At 44.1% G+C, this 21,514-nt stretch overlaps 1 protein-coding gene across 3 annotated transcripts in view; it reads left to right on the top strand.

Annotated features, from left to right (window-relative positions):
- The window catches only part of GNG12 (G protein subunit gamma 12), a 125,130-nt gene that overhangs the window by 44,249 nt on the left and 59,367 nt on the right, over positions 1-21,514 (top strand). For all 3 annotated transcript variants that reach the window (XM_060089941.1, XM_060089942.1, XM_060089943.1), the window contains exon 2: positions 5,703-5,755. The gene's annotated coding sequence lies outside the window, so the exon portion shown is untranslated. The remainder of the gene's footprint in view (positions 1-5,702; positions 5,756-21,514) is intronic.

Raw genomic sequence — 21,514 nt, 5'->3', positions numbered from 1 at the left:
ACAATAAAGGAAAGTGTCACCATTTTGGTGACTGTTTACTGTCTTTTACCTTTGGGGATCAACACTTGATTCTTGATGCTTTAACCCATATGGCATTACTTTATCAAGTCAGTAGCCCTGCCAACGTGTCAAAACACACGACTTTCTGTGGTGGACTCAAGGCACAAGGCATATTTCTTTTGCTTTGTCTTGCCTTTATGGAACACGTGCCTTTTATGCCTACTGTAGGGTCCTTTATATGTTTCAAAGGCCCTTTTATATCTGTTTTGCCATTTGAGATAACATCATGTCAGTATTTGCAAGTGAAAACATAAAAGACCTGACCAGAGAACAGTGGAGCCATCTGGAGAGCTGGAAACATTCTCCAACATACTTCTCAATATAGTCCATTCCAGATCACTCCCAATTTTGTAGGTGGGGAAATTGAGGCACATAGAAGCTTAGTGATTTTGCTGGAAATCACTGGCAGTGAAGACAGCTGGAAGCCAGGCTTATAAATCTAGTGTTCACTCTCCTCCAGTGCCTGTATTATGTTATTTTCTAGAGAATTTTAAAATGAGACTAGGAACAAATATGTTCAGACAGATCATAATCCAATCACCATTCAAAGCTAAAGGTCTCTGAGGACTATCATTTTGTATTTCATAATTGCAATAAGCTTTATAATAATGAAAGGAATCTAGCAGGTTATCATGTTCATTCTAGACAAGTCCTGCCCAATAGAGCTTTTTATGGTGATTGAAACATTCTACACCTGTGCTGTTCAGGACAGTAGCTGCGTCTGTGTCCACCTGAGCACTTGGAAGTGGCTCATGCACTGGGGGAATGAGTTTGTAACTGTATATATTTAAATTTAAATCCCTACATGTGCTAACGGCTATAGTATTGGCCAACACAGTTCTAGACTTCTCAGTATTTTTTTGCCATCTCCACTTGGATGTCTCCAAGTTAACAAGGTCAAATCAGAATTCTTGATTTTCTTTCCTCTCTCAACCCGTTTCTCCCTCAAGGAAGCCATCATGGACCCAGTTGCTTGAACCAAAACCTATGTGTCATCTCAGCCCCTTCCTCTTCCTCATTGGCCACATCCACTTCATCAGCAGGTCCTATTTGTTTTACCTCCAGAACCTGTCCTGAATCCATCTGTTTCTCTCCATCTCTACTGCTACCATCCTAGGCAAAGGTACCATCATATCTCACCTGCACAATGAGTAGCCTCAGAATTGGCCACCATTGATCCATTCACTCACTGTTGCCTCTTTGAAACTCCTCCATTCAGCTGCCAAAGAGACATTGTTAAGCTCTCCAGTGGGTTGCATCACTCCCTGCTTGTATGAAAGAATTTGTAGAACTTATCACTGTTGGAAGTTCTCTTATTTTCTTCTTTGTATACTTGTTTATTTTCTGTTTCCTATTAAATGTAAGGGCTCCTATGTCAGGAACCTTATTTACCTCATTCACTGCTGTATCTCCAGCACCTACAACTGTGCCTGGCCCTTAATTTGCACTCAGTAAACCTCTCAAGAATAATTAAATTACTGTTCATTGTGGAAGGAGATGAGATAGCAAGATCAAAAATGCAGATTTATAATTTGGTTGTTAATATCTGAGAGGATGCTGACATCCATATCCATGGGAAGTTGGTGGTCTCTTTTATATTCTGGATGCAAGTAGGAAGGGTGGGTATTATGGCTAATTGTATTTATGTCTGAGTGGGTGGGCTGGGCGCAGTCCTGATGCAATCTCTGACATGAGCCAGAAGGAGGTCTCTTTTTCTCTAGAAGTCTATGTATGTCCTAGATCGTGAAGCTTTTTTCTTTCCTACTGTTAGAGAAAGAGGAGAGTGTCCTCCTACAAGGACTTTTATATCCATCCAAGGGAAGTGTAGGTAGTGATGGAAGGAAGCATCTTATGGAACTCTGGGGTAGAAAGTGGCACAACCACATCTGAACAGCAAAAGGAGATTTTCAACATGAGGCTGTTGTTTAAAAAAAAAAAAAGAAGATGTTTGGAACATACTCATAGCCAGTTATTGGAAACCAAGAAAACTTTAGGAAATAGCATTTTCTGTCCTTTTTTCCTTGAATATTGCATTTTTTAAAGGAAAGTGTCTTTTCTGGCATTTCTTTATAGTGGCCAGCCAAGGCATGTTATTATGTAGATCCATGTGCAATGTAAAATGAAACTGATGAACTTCTTGGGGGTATGATCAAGTCAGCCATGCTCTGCATTGCTTCTGTTCCCTCTGGTATTAAACAGACCTAGGAAATGACCGTTCCCTCAGCACAGGCTGAATTTAAAAGATGAAGTTAAAACTTTCTTTGTTGGGCTTCCCCAGTGGCGCAGTGGTTGAGAATCCGCCTGCCAATGCAGGGGACACGGGTTCGATCCCTGGTCCGGGAAGATCCCACATGCTGCGGAGCAACTAAGCACGTGTGCCACAACTACTGAGCCTGTGCTCTAGAGCCCGTGAGCCACAACTACTGAAGCCCGCGTGCCTAGAGCCCGTGCTCCACAATGAGAGAAGCCACTGCAATGAGAAGCCCGCGCACCGCAACAAAGAGTAGCCCCCGCTCACCGCAACTAGAGAAAGCCCGCACGCAGCAACGAAGACCCAACACAGCCATAAATAAATAAAATAAATTTTAAAAATTTTTTGAAAAGTAAAAAAAGCTTGCTTTGTTCAAGTGCATATCTGGAGACTCTTTCTCCTGGTGTGTTTTTATTAGGCCCAAGATTGTACCCCTGGCCCCCGGCCTTCCAGTGCTATGCCAGTGTTTTCATGTGTGTGCCTTTATGGAGCATCTGCTGTGTACCAAACACATTGCAAGGTCCTCAAAGACAAAGATGAGTTAAACACATTCTCAACTTCCAGAGATTCTGCAAACAAGTGAACAGAGAGACCAGTAAATGAAAAACTGAAACACAGGAGCCACTTGGATTAACAGAGGGAAGTACAGGGGCAATGAGAGTAGAAGGCAGTGGGACACAGAGGGAGTCAGGCCCGGTATAGTGTTAAAGAGTCCAGGCTCTGGCACAGAAAACGAACTTATGGTTGCCAAAGAGAAAGTGAAGGGAGGTATAAATTTGGAGTTTGAGATTAACAGATACATACCACTATATATAAAATAAACAACAAGGACGTACTGTATAGCACAGAGAACTACATTCAATATCTTATAATAACCTATAATGGAAAAGAATCTGAGAAGAATATCTGTATATTCTTTATATATACAGTATAGAAAACTGAATCACTTTGCTATACATCTGAAACTAACACAACACTGTAAATCAAATTACATCAACTTAAAAAAAAAAAAATGCAGGCTCTGGAACCAGGCTGTCTGTGTTTACAGTCTGGCTCTGCCATTTATAAGCTGTGTGACCCTAGGCTACTGACTTGACCTCTATGCCTCAGTTTGCTCACCTGCTAAATGGGGTAATAAACCATTTCATAAGGTTACTGAGACGATTAAAGGAGCACGTAAAGTGCTTGAAATGCTCCATAGAAATCAGCTTTTATTATTATCAGTAGTAGTGGTACATAATTATCAGTTGAGTGACTACTACTTTACTACTGTTACTGCAGAGAAGTTGCCCCTAAGCCAGCCGAGGGAGTTCACACAGGCTCCCCAGAAGTGTTGATTTTTTAATTGAGACTCGAAGGCAGGCAGATACTGTAGAGAAAAGACGTGCTTGACAAAAAGAACACAATCTGCAAAGCTACAGAGAAGTGAGAGTGGCGGGGGGGGGAGCATTTAGGGACCCGTAAATAGGTTTGTGTGGGTAAAGGGCAAGATGCCCACAGGAGAGTGCCTGAGGGGCAGGCACGAGGTCACTGGGGCTTTGGAGACTGGGCTAAGGAGCTTGGACTTAATCCTACCACCTAGAGGAAGCCACTGAAGGATTTTCAGCAGGTTCGGGGGTCGCCTTGGGAGACTGGGAGGCAGCACCCCCAGTGGCCTTAGCCCATGGCCTGTTGATTCTAAATGATGTCCCTCACCAGCCTCCTTCCCTATCATTTGGGCAGGAAATTCATGTGTGTGGATTTGACTTTGCTCATTGGGTATGATTTCTTTGGAGGGGGGCACAGATTAATAAAGTGAAAGGATATGTTTATGTAATTCCTTTCTACTCCCTACCCCTGCTAAGACAGATACAGAGATATCTAGCTTACAGACTCATTTGAGAATCAGATGAAAGTGAAAGACTCTTCCCTCAGAAAAATCACAAAGACACGATTTTCCAAAGACCCCACCTTAACCTCTCCCTGCACCCCCATCTTGGCCATCCAGACAGGCCCCCTAGATGCAGTCCAGTCTTTTTGACCCCAGGCTTGCCTGTGCTTTTTGTGTTTCCACCCCAAATTATTTTAAATTTAATTTGCTAGTACATCCCATCAGTCCTCCATCTGCCATCAGTGCTATTATCTGACCATGTATGATGGGAGCAACCTTGGATCACTTGACAGTTATAATTAAAACTGAAAGTAATTATCTTATTTTGACCCGTTAAAATTTAATTGAGAGTTTAGTGGCTAAGCGCATGGGCTCTGGAGACTGGCTACGTAGATTAGAATCCCAGCTCTGTCAGTACCTTATAACCTTGAGTAATTACTTAACCTCTCTGTGCCTCAGTTTCCTCATTACAGAATGGGAATGATAATATACGTACCTCGTGAACTTATTGTGAGGATTCATTAAGGTAACATGGGAGCTTGCCGAGAACACATAGCAAGTACTATACAGTATTTGCTATTATTATGTTATTATTTCTACTAAATGACATCATGGAATGCGGTAATTAACGATGAATTCCTAAGAGCAGGAAAATAGATAAACAAAATCTCCATGTGTGTTTCACTCACTTTGGAGCCTTGCCTGTACCTGAAGGCCAAGGATAGATTCCCTAGGCCAATGGTGTCTGATACGGAAGCCACTGCTGTGGCTGTTGACTACTTGGACTGCTGCTAGCCCGAGTTGAAATGTACTGGGTCTTGAAGATTTAGTATGACAAAAAAAAAAAAAAATGCCAAATGTCTCATTAATCATTTTTTATATTGGTTGCATGTTGAAATGATAATATTCTAAGTAAATTCAGTTAAATAAATATTAAAATTGTCATCTGTTTCTTTTTGCTTTTTTAATGTGGCCACTAGAAAATTTAAAGTTATATATGTGGCTTGTGTTATATTTCTATTGAACAGCAGGGCTTTAGGCTCACCATTATCAATAAAATAAAAAGGTGTGGTTATCTGTGATCAGGTGATCACTATTGGAAAGCCTGGTACACTCCTCCTATTGCCCTTCAAGTTATACTGGACAATCCGTTTTTTAATCGGTTCCATAAAGGGAGTCATGGCTTGGTGCTAGCAGAAGGGAGTGGAGGGACCAAAGCAAGAGCAACAACCCGGGAGGCTTCCGCTGACTTGGAGGAGTTTGGACAAAAACACTACCATTTATAGTTATCCTGGCCTCAGACTTTGAACACTCCCTGAAGGAGATGAGAGAATGCTCTCTGTTCAGGAAGTTGAAATATGTAGGCAAAAAACTCTCCCTATTCCATCAGGAGCCAGAAAAAGCTTTGCTAATCTTTAACTAAAAGAATAAATACTCAATGTGATGGCAGTCACTGGGATCGAAGGCACACCCTTTCCAAATGTGATTTACTTACGGAATGCTTGTTTCATTCTATTTCAGATTCATTCCATCACCTAAAACCTGGTAACGGTGGGCCACACAGAGTCTTACTGGTAAGTGTTCTTTCATTTTTAAAACAAAGTGACCGTTTGACATTACTTTTGAAATGATATTCACACTTCTAAGTTAGATGCATCTCTACTAGTACTATGATTAGATGTCAGTTTATTTACATTTTTTTTCCTCTGAAATGATTTACGATGTTTCCATGCCTTAAAAAAACAGATCAATCCATGTTCTTTTGCTAAGAACATGATCAGGGAAAAGATCTATGATTACATGCCAAATACTATTAAAATAAAAATTTTTTGTGTGTTGAAACTATTTCCAGGCCCCTGTTGATAGGCTGCTTGTTTCAAACAGTATCCAAAACAACAAAGTGATACTTCAGCCAAGGAATTCAGACAGTTCCTTGCAGTGTGTTGTAATGAAGATTGGCTCATAGCTGTAACATTAGCTTTCTTATTGCCCTATTTTTTCTCTCATCTCTCTTTAAACCTAAATGTGACTATCATGAGATAACAGTTCTGTAGTGGTAGAAAACTTCCTTTAGAGCTGGGAAAGTAATGTACTTCTTAAGTGAAAAAGCTTCTGAGGCTTCAGGTGGCACCACTCCCTGATATGTGGTGATAGTGTTATTTGCATTGTGTATCAGTTAGCTTTCGCTGTGTAACAAACCTCTTCAAAATTCACTGACTCAAAATAGCAATCATTTCTTTATCCCATAATTCTGTCGGTTGGCGATTTGGGTTGGGCCTAGGTGTGTGATTCTTTTGGTTTCAGCTAGGATCATTCATGTGTCTTCAATCAGCTGCAGGTCCAGGTCACCTAGGCTGGGGGTCACCTGGCTGTCCGCTGGAGTGATGACAATGACTGACATGTGTCTCACTGTCCTGCAGGCTACCCTGAGCTTGTGCACATGGCATTTGGGCAGGGTACCAAGAGACACAGCAGATGCGTCTTGAGGCCAAGGCTCAGAACTGCCACAACATTGCTTCCACCACATTCTGTTGGCTAAAAGAAGCTATGTGGCTAGTGTAGATTCAAGAGGTACAGGAATAGATTCTACCTCTTGGTGAGAGGAGCTGTGGAATCACATTGCAGGGAGGATGGTTACAGAGAGGGGAAGATTTGCGGCCATTTTCACAATCCACCCTACAGTGTTTATGGGTCTCACGAAAACAGCTGTGATGGAATGAAAAGCGCCTGGAGAGTGAGAGGGCTCAGGTCACACTCCCATCTCATAGCCCGTCCCCTCAGCCCATTCTGATCGACAGACCCTGGGATCCTGGTCTTGCTGTCTGCCGCCTGGCATCCCGGTCAGTTCAGCAGCATCCTGGGTGGTCTTGCCAATACCAGCTTTCCGCTCCCAGCCTCGCTTCATGGTACGCAGCACCCCCACACCAGTCGTCCTTCAATTCAACTTTCAGGAAGTTCCTCCTCTGCTCAGAAACTGTCAGTGCCCCCATGTCATCCACCACACCAGCCTAGACTCCTCTCTGGCTTCTTCACTTCCATTATCTGGCCCAGTCCTCTCGTTCAGCTCCCGCTATTCCTTTTCTTCTAGCCAGACTAGCCTGTTTACCATTTCTCCTGAGGACACCTCACGCAGCTCACCCCTCCTCTGCTTGGAAATCCTTCCCATTCTGCAGGGCCCAGTAGAATCCTCCCTTCTCTGTAATGTGGCCTTCCCTGCCTCTTCCCACCATCTGTGATCTTCTCTGCTCTGAATACTTCAAAGCCAAACACTGTCTTCTGTCGTGCACTCTTCTTCACCTTCGCTAGTCTTACCTCCTCAGTAGCTTTGTCAGTGCCTTGAGAGCAGAAGGTTCCATATGTCTCCCTTGCAGTACTCAGCACAGGGCCAAGAGGACAGTGGGTACTTAGTCAGCCAGGACCCTGCCCCTGGTCACCCACCAGCAGCTCCCCAGGATCACATGAGGTACCTGTTGAAATACAAGTTCACAGTCCCTTCACTGGGCCGTCTACGTTCATTAGGTGAACCCCAGGGATCTTGAAGCACTCAGATGATTCTGATGTAATAGCTACACAGTTGGCAACCACTTGTTGAGGAAAGAACAAGAAATTTATATGAGACTGGGGTTTGAGTCCTGGCTCTGCTACTTCTTGGCTCTAGGACCTTATAAATGTGACCTTTCCGAGCTTCAGTATCCTCATCTGTAAAACGGAAATAATATTTAACTTGAGGATTGCCAAGAAGGTAAAAAAGGATGATGTAAAAGGGAATGAAGTACTAATACATGTTACAGCATGGATAAACCCTGAACATATTATGCTAAGTGAAAGAAGCCAGTTACAAATGTCCACATATAATAGGATTCCATTCATATGAAAATGCAGAATAGGGGAATCTATGGAGACAAAAGTAGATTATTCATTGCTTAGGGCTGGGAGGTGAAAATGGGGGACGTGGGGGGATAGCGAAAAGGTATAGGGTTTCTTTTTGGCGTGATGAAGATGTTCTAAAATTCATTCTGGCAATGGTTGCGCAGTGCCTGTGAATGTACTGAAAAACACTGAATTGTACATGAAAATGGGTGAATTGTATGGTATATGACTTATATCTCAATGAAGTTGTTTAAAAAAAGAATAAAAAGAAGTGTTCCCTCCTCTTTAAAAAAAAAGGATGATGTATACGCAAGTGCTTTATAAACCATAGAATGTAATTAAAATACATTAATTGATTATGGATCTGTGGCTAGCCAGTGTTTCAAAAGGGGCAGTTACCTCTGTGGTGGTAGTCATGGTGTAGTGATAGAGGAATAGACAGTGAGTAATCCAGTGGTGGAAGGATTAACAATTACAGCACCAGTAGTCATAATTAGTGTCTACTGTTTATCGAATGCCAACTGTATGCTGGGCACTGTGGTAACTGCTTCCCATAGAATTATTTGAAATTTACAAGAAGATCCCCTTGTTCAGTTGTATCTGTATCATAATTACAGCCTATTCCACCGTTAGTGATTTAGTCCTTTGATTTCTCCCTCTTCATTCCTGAGAGAAATGGTTGGTTGAGCTGCCATCAACCATTGACAGCTTACCAGTGTCAAGTACAGGGACCTGTAGAAGTGTGAGCTGCTTTGATTGGTGGGAGAAGTTGGGGAAGGGAGAGCAACCAACAGTACTAGGGAGAGAGTAGGTGTGGGACGTGCAGGAATGGACCACAGGGCACCCAACTGCCTGAGGAAGGATGGAGTAGGGGGAGGGGTGTGCAGGAGGGCGGGAGGGCGTGATCTGAGACATTTGTTGACGTGACAGTTTGGCTCAGGGCTGTCTCTGGTCTAAGGCCCACCACATGCTCACCCTGCTTGCTTGGAACTTCCCCATAACAGCTATCACAACAGGCAGCATTTATAAAACTGTCCTCTATTCACTGTCTGATTTGTTGTACAACATTTTGATTGCTGTTGATCTAGTGTATGTGCCTGTCTTCTTTCAGAGAGTTTTGAGGTGGCTTTTAAGTACACATATGTTAAGATTCAGACAAAGAAGGAAGGAAGGAAACTGGTGGGGAAGGAAAAGTAAGGTGAAATCCGAGATAAGGTTAGGCCCTCAGTGAGAGCCTGTACACACACTAGCAGCCCCCGTGGTCTTGCCTCTGAGTTTCTGAGCAGTCACTACTAGGAAAACATGCTCAGTTAGGAGTTCTTGGTGGCTAGAGGATAAAAGCATGCTAGTTACTCAGAGGAAGCAAGGTTAATTGTGATTCTTTTGAGACTTAGGGTCATTTCCCCCTGGGTGCTCATGAGGAGGATGCCATATAAGGCAGCAAACAACATCCCTATAGAAATGACTGATGAGGACCCCCCTCCATGTAGACCAACGATGTGTGACACCTGAATGCTACCCAAGAAGAGCCTTCTAGCCCAGGTGTGCATTTCTCTGCTGGCCTTGCTTCACCCAAGTATAAAATGTAATATTTTCAGCTGTAATAACAAGTGTATATATTCATCCCTCCTCCCTCCCCTGTTATGCATGTCACAGACTGTCATGGCTCTTGATGCTGAGCCCAGACATTTGGCTATGGCCCAGACTTGGCACACGAGTTGAAATCTCCTTACCATCCCAGTTCTAAAAGACTAATAAACAACTTCCTGGGAAGTACTCAGTGAAAGTTATTTCTCCCAACTCCAAATCGCGCTATGCCCTGACTCAGTCTGCGGAGTGGCTTTTTGATGCATGGAATTTACATTGACCCCGTCCGCTGTGACCTGTGTGGCCCACTTCGCTTGCTCCACGTGTATCTCTCCTTCTGTTGTGAGCCCTGTGGCTCTACGTCATTTTAGATACCAGAGTGTTCTGTACCTTTTGAGGGAAGCAGGGCAGTTTGAGTAGCTCACTGGAATAAGATTAGTAGACTTCAAGGATGTATTGGATGGCAGCAAACTGTAAACTGAGCTACTATTGTCCACTTACGTGACTTTCTGCTTCTAGTCGGTGACTTTAATAATTTTTGCAGGAGTAGTGTCTGATGGGCTGGCAGCACTGGTAAGGTGAACCATCAGGGGCAGAGGGTGATATGAAAGTAATGTGCGTAGGATGGAAAAAAAGCTAATTCAGTAAGGATCGTTGTCAGAGAGGAGACCAGAACTCCATGAGGACTGCCCATAAATGGGAATTTCCTTTTGGGCTTTGTCTTCATTTAGATCAGGTTTCTTAGTTAGAATTATTTTGGTTGCAAGTAACAGAAGTCCAACTTAAACTAGTATCTTGACTTAATGACTAACATGTCCACGTTCGTGTGGACTTCAGGCATAGGTGTATCCAGGTGTTCCAAAAAACATCAGGCCATTATCCTTCACTCTCTCCATCTCTTGATTCTGCTTAACTCCATCAGCTTCATTCTCAGGCGGTCTCCCCCTCAGTACGTTGCAGAGGTAGCCAACAGCGTTACATTTCCATCATCTTCACGGCTGTGGATCTCAGAGAAAAGAGAGGGCCTCTTTTGTCATTGTTCTTGCCCAGTCTGGATTCCTTGCCTGAATCAACCTGGCCAGAAGCAGGCAGTAGAAAATAAGCAGTATCTGCTTGGCCAGGGCTTGTTCATGTGTTCCTTGACAGAGGATGAATTGTACCCGAAGCACATGGCACACGGTCCCTAGGAAAAAGGAGGAATTTTGTTACCAGAAGAAAGGAAAGAAAGAGCATGCCAAGCAATTAAAATTTCTAGGTACCAGAGTTCACTGATTTAGAAATTCTTAATTTGGGGTCCATTAAACTTGAAAGGTTTAAAATTAGATTCAGCTTCAGTTACATTGACTACCTATTCCAAGTTTAGTATCGTGATCGAGACTAGCAACAGTGAGCATACTGAGAGGAGGAGTGTGGGTGACCCCACTGTGGGGTCACGTAGGCAGCTTTTGGCCTGACGACCTCATGTCGTGTCCCCTGGATCTAGATTATTAACCTGAAGACGATGAATAGGCTTCAATCGATCTGTAATCCATTGAATGAATCAGTGAATGGGCTTCTCTAATTATCTGCAAAATGCTGTGTATGTACTTTTTTTTTTTTTTACTGGAGAAAGGGATCATGCTTCCATGATTTTTTCATAGGACTTTCTAGTCCCCTACTGCTTAAGAGCAGACATACTCAAATTGTTTTAGATTTGGCTAGCTTAATCTTATGTGTTCGTTTCTTTTCTTGGCTCAATGAGTAGAGTTTAGCGTCCATGATAAACACAGCTCCTTATGGAACAGACACAGTGATGTCAGTGGCTGAGTATGTTGCATCAAATTGCATGTTGAGGGTTTTAGGCATGTATGTAAACTTTTCACAGTCGTAGTTACCATTTACCTAATGCTTTTACTCTGGTGTTCACCCTGTGCTAAGTGCTTTATGTGCATTATCTGAACTACATATTTATACACGTGACTGTAATTCTCTGAACCTCAGGTTTGTTATGGTACCACCTGCTGGAACCAGCTCCTTCAGCTGCCTTTCTGGGAACACAAGACACAAAGGCTGGCTTTTCCCTCTTCCCCGTGTCCTCTTTTGTGGGTCCACACCTCTCCACTCCCAACCCCCAGATGATAGAATCCTAGAACCCCAGAGTTGGAGGAGACTTCTGAGATCATGCAGTTCAGTGGTTTTCAAACTCGGCTCTCTGCTTTTCTAGCTCAGGGACTCCTTAGAGGGAAGGATGGAAAGATCCCAAGCCCCTATCCTGCTTTGGTCACCACTGGCTGCTGAAAACTACTCATCTGGAGAGGGAGAAGAGAGTCCAGAGTTCAATGTCAGACTTGTGGTTGAGTCTGAGCTACTACTCTGCTCACCTCCCTGTGTGACTCTGGGAAAGTTGCCTTACCTCTCTGAGCCACAGTTTCCTTTTCTGTCAAAGGGGTGATAGTACCTGCCTCACAGAGCTGTTGGGGGCCTGGATGAGGTCATGTCTGTAAAGTCCTCGTCCCAGTGCCTGGTCCGCAGGCACTGCTGCAAAGGTTAGCTGTGACTAGGACACTGTACAGCACAGCTTGTGAGACATAATTAAGACACAGCTTTATTCTTGTCTCTCACTGTGCCTTTAAAGTTGATTCACTGGGGTGTATTTTTCCCCATTTCCTGATAAAAACTTGATCAGGCCTATGACGTTTCTGGTTACTGTTAGGTAACAAAAAGTCCTACAGCCCCATAAGTCACACACACACACACACACACACACACACACACACTCTCTCTCTCTCTCTCTCTCTCTCTCTCTCTCTCTCTCTCTCTCTCTCTCTCTCTCTCTCTCTCTCTCTCTTTCTGGAAATTGGAAATGCTCACTTTGGTCTATGAACGGTCAGTGTTTACTCCAAGAGAAGACTTCCCTCCATCTTGCCCACCATTCCAGGCCTGCCCAGGTGAGGCAGAGAGAGAGGAAAGTTCTTACCTGACCACTGTTGTCATGCCTGGCACTGGGTTCTCTGAGCCTGGCTGGTGGGTGAATGGACTCTCTTTTGCTTTCCTGGCTGTTTCCATGGCCGTCCTGAGGACTCCCGCACCAGCACATTCCACCAGGACCTCCCAGGCTTGTGCCTCTCCTTCTGCTGGTTGCTACCATCCTCCAGCAACTTCTGGTTCCCATACAGATTCTCTCTTTGGGGTTCCCTCATCCTCAGTCTGAAGCCCTGGTGGGTAGAGCCTGTTTCAAAGAGACCAGAGCTGGCATTCCTGGTGCCCTTTAAGCCCCCATCAGGGGAGGGGGCGAGCAGTCCCTTTCTTCTACTCTGTCACCTTATATTGCTTCAGCTCCCCTCCCATATTTTGGTTCCTCAAGCAGGTGTCACATACCAACCCCAAAACTCGAGGAGCCCTCTTGTCTCCAGGTTTGAGATGAAAAGTGGACTCCCACCACTCCACCCACCTTGGGGAGGCCGGGAATCAAAGCATTTCTGAGGAATCTGCCCCACAAAATCCTCCATCACTTTCCACTGTCCTGAATCTGTTTATGTCCTCCTTATGGACCTTTGAGCCAGCTAGGTCAACTTCTTAGGAATTTCCATATAGTGGTTCTGGCCCCGGCTTTGGAATTTTTCCCATCTGTTGAGTCCTGTTGCCACAGTGGAAACTTCCACTTCAGCATCTTGTTATATTAACTGTTGGCCCAGTTCAAGGAACTCCTCTGCAACACCCTGAAAAGCGGTCCTTTAGCCTGTGCTTGGAAACTGTCCAGGCATGGCAAGCTCCCTACCTCCCTCTCTCCCTCCTTCCCAAGAAGCATCCCCTTCCGATTTTCAGATGCTTGGAGTTGTTAGAAAGATGCTGCTCCCGTGAAGCCAAGCCTGAGTCCCTGTAACCTTGCCTTTGATGGGATCAGAAGTGTGCATGTGAGGCTCGTCTGAGAAAATCTGCCTGGGCTGCAGGGATTCAAGTGGCAGCCAGGTTTGCACCAACACTCTGGTCTCTAAGAACACAGGGAAGCCTCTGACCTTGTCTCTGGGCCGGTTTTCTTTGCTGTCACGCCAACAGCACATAACCCCAACAGAAAGCTAGTATTGGAAACTCTGTGCTCAAGCACCATTTCTCATGCTCATTACCCTAACATCCTTTCTCTTGATCTGAGAGCTGATTTGCCTTGCTTCATGGGGGCATCTGGATCAGGGGTCCATCCACAGTTGATGAACTCTCCAAAATCAAGCCCTTGCCGAATGTGCCCTAGTGCCCTCCAAAGACACCCCATCCCTGCTCTTTTGCAGTTTTTCTCATATGTTTAAGTGTCCTTTGGACTCAGCTGGTTGGTTTGCCTTCTCCCCAGCATTGTGAACTGGGCCTCTCTGCCAGGTGACCTTCTTTGTCATGTGCAAGTTGGGCCACTGTGACGGTGGATCCCACAACAAGTCGATCACTCTGTGTTTATGTTCCCCACCCCATGGTGAAGGCAGCGTCTCAGATGAGCAAGCGACACGTGCTAGCAAGACTCCCGGGTCAGCTAAAGTTGAAGTCACTTTGGGGACAATGGCCTAAGAAAATTCTAAATGCGTTTTGGGTCGTTCCATCATGGACTGGTTCCCCTGGCAAGTCTCAACCTTATGTGTCCAGATGTGAACCTGGTTTACATGCTAGTGTTACTTTTCATGCTGTCTACAAAGATGGTGAGGTGCAGCTCCCTCCCTCTCTCCCCAACCCCTATGCCCTCCCTCCTGCCCCAGATGATGCTGGAGACAGAGGCCCGGAGGGCAGAATTCATCTCCCCTAGCACTGCTCGCCTATCTTCTTCTCTTGGCATGAAAGAATACAGTGATTTTTACTAGGCCATTCAAAAATCTCTATATATGAAATAGCTAACGGGCCGTTACTGAAAACAAACTTTCTATCGATATTTGTGTGCATTTTACAGTAGGGAGGTGGCATAGTATAAGCAGAGAGACTAGAGTTCAGACCATTCCTCAGCTGCTTGAGATGCTTTGGGCAGAGTGGTTTAGCATCTTTGCGCTTCAGTTTCGTCATCTGTTAAATGGGGATAATGACAGTTGCCTTGCAAGAGGGCTCTATTAAAGGAACCAATGCATGTAATGAATTCAGCACAGTGGCCTGTCACATAGTATATATTCAATAAATGGGCTATTATCATTGTTTGCATTTGACTATTGTGATGATTTCTAAAAAAACTTTTAAAGCCTTGAAAACAAGTGTCAATCCTCCAGCAATAGTTGAGCAAGTCACTTACTCTTAAAGTCTCAAATTTCACATTAATAAGTGGAAGATAATCCTTTACCAGGTTATTGAGAGAATTAAGTGAAATAATCTATATGAAATGCTCAGCACAGGCCTGGCACATAGTAAGCACCCAAATAATGGTGGCCATTAAATAATATATTCCCATCACAATATTAGCTCCATTTTACAGACAAGAATTTGCAGGACACTTTTTTCCTTGTGATAAATGGCTTCATGAAGACACTTTTATATGTAAGAAGTTGTTCTCACTGTTTTGTTCAAGAAAGAACATTTAGCAGCTGGTTTGCTTATAAATACCAAACTGTAGCATCTATGAAAGTAAGCTATATAACTAAACCAAATGGCTTTCCATTTTTTTAGGCTTTGCCTCATTTCCTTGTTAAGTTTTGAGTAAGTGATTTTGCCACTAGATTAGGAGAGTTTATATATTATTTTTACAAGTCCCGTGGAAACATGCAAGCATAGCTATATTTAGCTAGATACTCTAAATTCACACCAATTTATTTTGTGCTCTTGCAATAAAGATGCATGGTGGGCACCTTCCTGGCATCCAAGGAGGTCTTGGAAGGGGCCATGGAGGAGAAGACAGGGCCAGACTCTAACAAGATGACCCAAACTGGAGATCGGGGCTTGGTCAGGAGGGTGGCAAGCTGGCCAGGGCGGAGCAGGGATTGCTGACAGGGAGGTTTTCTCCTCTCACAGGGCAACACCTGCACTCCATTGAGCAGTTCGTCCCTAGGGTCCTCTTGGAGCAATGGGCAGTCCTGAGCAACAGAGCTCCTGTCCCCTTGCTTCCTACTGACCAGGTGCCCGTGCTGCACCAAATACCAGGTTTGCAAAGAATGGTGATGACATCATTATTCGTTGGGCTGATTCTGAAGTTTGTGTCACTCATGCCTGGACACCTTCGGTGAGGAATGATCCAGGTGAGCAGGAAACCTGTTCATAGGTTGGGTCTGACTTACTCACCCCTGCAGACAGACAGTTCAGCAGTAATCTTCCTTGATGTGGAAACCTGAAATGTGGCTGGGAAGCCAGAAAGAAGGGAGGGACGGGTAGGGGACCAAGCAGTGGGGCCACTTGAGTTGGTGGGTCAGCAAGTGTGTATGGAGCATCTGCCATGCGTGTGGGCAGGATAAAGAGGGAGCGGAACCGAACCTCCTGCCTTCTTCCTTGCCCAGCTCCGTAGCCCACTCCCTGAGGCAGGGACTGAACCAACGCACGTGGCCTTAGAGAAACCCCCCATTGCCGTTTTGTGGATAAGGCTCACGAGAGCCCCCCGCCCGCCACGCATGCTGAACTCCAGGGCCCACGAAGGAGCTGATGGCGGTTATGAAGCTTAAGCCTCAGGACTTCTCATTGGCAAGGACCCCTTCTGAGGTCCTATAGCTCATTCCTAATTTTGCATTCTTTTTTTAAAGAGGACCCCAAATTGTGTAAGGCTCAGGATCCACAAAAAACTGGATCTGTCCCCGGACCTGGGAGAACGAGCACAACGCTCCACGTCTTTCCCTCCACCCCATTTTGCCTTCAGCAAGACGCTAAAACTCCAATTTGCTTCTGAACTCAGGAACAGGCTTTGGCCCTGTGTGTGTGTGTGTGTGTGTGTGTGTGTGTGTGTCCTCTGCTGCGGCTTGACCCAGCTAGACCTGAGTTCCCTCCCAGAGCTCCTAACCCTGTGAGTGAGGGGGAGGGAGGCCCAGCCAAGAATTGCTGTCTGGGCTTCTTCCTGGCCACCAGACACCCTCCCCCGGGGTGGAAAGGTCCCACCGTTCCTGCAGGAAGGCAGGGCGGGTGCTCTCAGCCCTCCCGTGGCTTTGTGGTTGCTGGGACGGAGGCCCTGCAAAGGAGCCGGGCAGGAGGGAGCCAGCCCTGTGTGAGGCATCAGCTGGCTAAAACAGGCCTGGTGGAAAATTCTCCTTTAAGAAAAAAAAAAAAGTAATATCCTTGAAACTGTATCAGCTTCGGCAAAACCATAACTCTGATCTCAAGTTTTGGGAGAATGGGCCTGCCAACCTACAGGACTGTGCTGATAATGTGTGCTGGCTTGCTCTCAGCCATAATCATGTCCCTTCCCTCTCATGCTGCACAAGGGCTGGAGTGCTTTGCTAATAAGTCAGGATTAAATGTACTGAGAAGAAGCGAAAGGAGGGGAAGGGCCCTTTTTGTATGTCAACGTCTTTCTACCACTATGCAAAAGGATACCCAAGTTTGAAAATAATTTTCTCTTTCAGTCAAATGCTGGCCAACTTCACCCCCTGGTGGAAAAGTAGAGAACTGTGTAAAATGAGCCATCAGGCATCATTGTCATGACCGATAATCTGGAAATTCTCAGCCTGTGATGAGTTAGGACAGTGAAAGGGGCTGGGTGTATAAGGTTTTTGGGTTTGGGGGTGGGTTTTTTGCCTTGAAACAGTTATTCTAAACTTAGGGTTAGATTTTTTTTAATATCTGTAAAGAGTAAAATGGTTAAAATGCCACTAGGTTTAAGGCTCACACCTATTCAACTGCAGTGGACTTTTTTGCCAAAGCTCTGCCACCAGTGCTAGTTACGGCCAATCCTTACCAGTCTGTAGGCTTCTTTTACTCCTTGAGATTGTGGCAGAGACACAGAACCAACCAGAAAATAGGGATTTCAGCTACCAACTGTATATCTATTAGTGATCCTGACTTTCAGACTCCAGCTCACCACTGCCCACGTTGAAGTCTTTTGCTTTAGTGCTGCTAGTTTAAATTATTTGCCTTAGTTCATTTACACTTACTGCTAACAGCTTCCAGAAAGTCAGATTTGGGCTAACTAGGTGATAGCTATTTCACTACTATTTCCTACATATTTTTAAAAGGAAAATGCAAAACAAGGATAATGGTTGAAATATAAAAACCTTCCCATATATGTCATCTTCTGTTGAAATATGATTTTATCCTGACACCTTTATCAATCTTTTGTTAATTACTCAACTGCTTTTAATTACCGGAACTGACCTGATTGTTCAGCTTCTGTTGTGTCTTCAGTAATAAGAGCCTTCCTAATAGAAATCTCATCTGCTATCTTTCATTCACCAAGTGGTAGTTCGTGTCCCTGGTGAATGTTTATCATCTCCATTGTTCTGGATCTCCATCCCCCAAGTGGAGGATACAATCGTAGTGTTTATATTAGTAATGCTTTTAATAGTTGTTTTTTTTGTTTGTTTGTTTTGTTCTTTTTTTTAAACCTTTCTCTGCTCTCAGAAACCTTAGGTGCACTTCAGATTTGAGAGCCTGGCATTGTAAGAGGCTGTTTGTTACTCATACATCAGATTAATTGCCTTGGGGCTGTTTTTCCTCAAAAGAAAGATGTGAAAGAAAATGAATATGCACACACACCTTGTAGGTTAATGTAATTGTTTTCAATATTTAATAGAGTTTTCTAATGATTATTGATCATATTTTTATATAGTCTAATTTTTTATCTCACAAAATTTTTATGTAAGAAAAACAATTTTTTGATGGTATCATCTGCTTTTTCCCTGAGTGTATGGAAACCAGTTGTCCTAAGCACTAAATAGGCATTATTTTGAGGGGGGGGTATGTTTCTCCCAGGATTAGTTCCTGGGACAATCCTCTAGTTTCTTGCCTTTTGACTCACTCTGACACAACCCAGAGGAGGGAATGGGCCTGGGGAGCTGGACTTGCTGGCCCAGCCTCAGGCCACAGCACAGACTAGTTGCTTTTCTTTCCTTGCTCATGGCTGCAGCCACCACCCCAGTTATTTGAGGAGATTACACACACACACACACACACACACACATACACACACACACACACACACACACCTTTCTCTCTTCCTGGCCATCTGTCCCCTTTCCACTGTTGAAACTGGCCATTAATCTAATGTTGAGACAGCCTGACTCATTAATGATTCCTTGATGTCCAGGTAACTGCAAGGCTGAGCAACATCAGAATGGTTTGTAAGTTCCCTCTAATTTCTGGGCATTTTCAAGCTTTCATTATTATTCACAAATGGCCACACCCTGAAGTTCAGACTCTGCTGACCAGGACGAACAGGAAGGAGAAGGGCACACTTTAGAAATGCATATTTGGGCTTGGTCGATCTGGGGGTTCATGTTTTTGGTAAAGGGCAGGTTTTGCAGACATTTTGAGGATAGTCGTGATAAGTATCATGGGATGGAACTGGAGAGGCTCCCTTCTTCCTCTGTGCGTCCCAGCTGCAGCCATACTGCCTCTGTGTCTGTCTCAGCCCCAGGCTCTTGCCTGCTCCATCTGGAGCGCCCCCTCTCGTTATTTGATACCAGGGTATTTCATAGCCCTTAGAATAATCTGTATTACCATGTTTATTTCTTTACACCAGAGCTTGATGTCAGCACCTAGAAGAATACTGACACAAAGCAGACACTCTGAAAATTTCTTGAATGAATGACGGAACACACAAACAAAAGAATGAACAAGTGAGCAAACGAACACATGTATTCAGGGTCAATCATGAGAGGAGCAGTGCTGTTTGTAACCATACTTTAAGACAAAAAAGCTTACTGAAACAGCAGTGCAATTTTATTTTTTGTCTCCCTAAATTAAAATATATCTTATAATATGCCAGTGTGCAAGGCCGGTTATCAGTTGTGGGACTGCACGTTGACAGCAGCATCTTAGAAAAAGTTGTTAATATCATATCCTTAAATATAGAAGTGAATGGAATGGAGAAAGACCAATAGATAGTTGGTAGGTAGAAAGAGAAAGAGCTTCATTTTGCAATTATAGCAAAATTATAAAAGAGCCCAAGATTCTGCAATCAGGAAATGCCTATGTAAAATGGAATCTTACTGAAATCATTAAAAATTATGTGTATTCACTTCTATGGGCTAGAAGTGCAAAACCTGAATCTGATCAGGAAGAAACAGCTGACAAACCCAAACTGAGGAGCGTTCTACAACATAACTGGACCTTTACTCTTAGAAATATCAACTCCGTGAAATATCAATACAAAGACTTAGGAACCATCCCAGATTAAAAGAGATTAAAGAGATAAGACAGTTGAATGCCACGTAGAATTTTGGATTTTCTTTTGCTGTAAAGGACATTATTGGGAGAATTGCCAAAATCTGAGTAAGGTTGCAGATTGGATAACAGCAGTATATTAATCATAGTGAGGTTGTTTAAGAGAACTCCTTGATGATGCAGTGGTTGAGAATCTGCCTGCCAATGCGGGGGACACAGGTTCGAGCCCTGGTCTGGGAAGATCCCACATGCCGCGGAGCAACTGGGCCCATGAGCCACAATTACTGAGCCTGTGCGTCTGGAGCCTGTGCTCCGCAACAAGAGAGGCCGCGATAGTGAGAGGCCCGTGCACCGCGATGAAGAGTGGCCCCCGCTTGCCACAACTAGAGAAAGCCCTTGCACAGAAACGAAGACCCAACACAGCCATAAATAAATAAATAAACAAATTTAAAAAAACCTCCTTATTTGTAGAAAATACACACTGAAGTATTTGGGGGTAAAAAACATCATCTCTCTCTCTTCCGCCCTGCCCACCCCGCCCTCAGAGGGGGAGTGCAGGGAAATTAAAGTAAATATAGTAAAATGTTGACATTGGAGGAATCCAAATCTGGGTGAAGGGTATCAGAGAATTCTTTGTACTATTCCTGCAACTTTTCTCTAGGTCTGAAATTATGTCAAAATAGAAGTTTTAAAACAGGATGCTTATGAAGAGATTATAATCACTTTAGGAAATGCCACTGCTGAAAAGGAGCAAAACATAAAATTGTATAATAGAGTGTGATTTCAGCTACTTTAAAAACTCATAGAGAAAAGATAAGGAAATATAGCAACATGTTAACTTTCGTTATCTTGTATCCATGTTAATGTATCTCACACGTTTTTCTCTAAGTAGCACGCATTTCTTGAAAAATAAGGAAACAAAACTTCTCAAGAAAGATGATGGCTAACTCTCAAAGAAAGAAGACCTGAGTGGATCTTGTTCTTTGTGTCTTTACCACCATGCGCTTCATTCTGGTAGAAGGATGCCGTATATGTATGAATGTACACACATACTTTTTTAAACTTTTGTTTTTCTTTAATGACATTTCAAAGTAAATCCTATATTGGTCAGGAGCTGAAACGAAATGACCTCTTAAGCCTCATCCAGCCCTGGAATTCCTTGCTCTACTTTCCAGTTCTTTGCAAGTCAGTACCTCTGCAATCCAGACAGGGTGCTGGGTACTGAGTGCATAAGGATGGGTAAGCCACCCAGTCCATATTCTGTGTTCACAGTCCACAGACAGACAAACCAGTGATTTCGATCTCGTGCTAGGTACTATGGAAGCATGCAGCTCTTATGATGGGCGGACCTGGCTTGCGTCAGGGGTGGTGGTTGGGCAAGGCAGGCATGGATCTCTAGACCTAGAAAGTTAAGTGAGATTTTGCCATTCGGAGAAGGGTAGCAGAGCATTACAGGCTGAACATTTCAGTGTATCTAGCATTATGTCCTCACTCTGGCCCACTGGAGTGTCATTCTGGAGACCCTGGCCAGGGAGGTGAGGGTTTTACAAAACTGGGAAGCTCCAGGTCCCACAGGGTCTGCTTTCCCAGGTTTAGGGGGAAGTGGTCCTGCTGCAGGAAGCAGGAAGAGCTCCCTGTGG

This window comes from Mesoplodon densirostris, chromosome 2 (assembly GCF_025265405.1).
Source record: "Mesoplodon densirostris isolate mMesDen1 chromosome 2, mMesDen1 primary haplotype, whole genome shotgun sequence".
NCBI lineage: Eukaryota > Metazoa > Chordata > Mammalia > Artiodactyla > Ziphiidae > Mesoplodon > Mesoplodon densirostris.
This window is presented reverse-complemented; position numbering and strand designations above follow the sequence as displayed.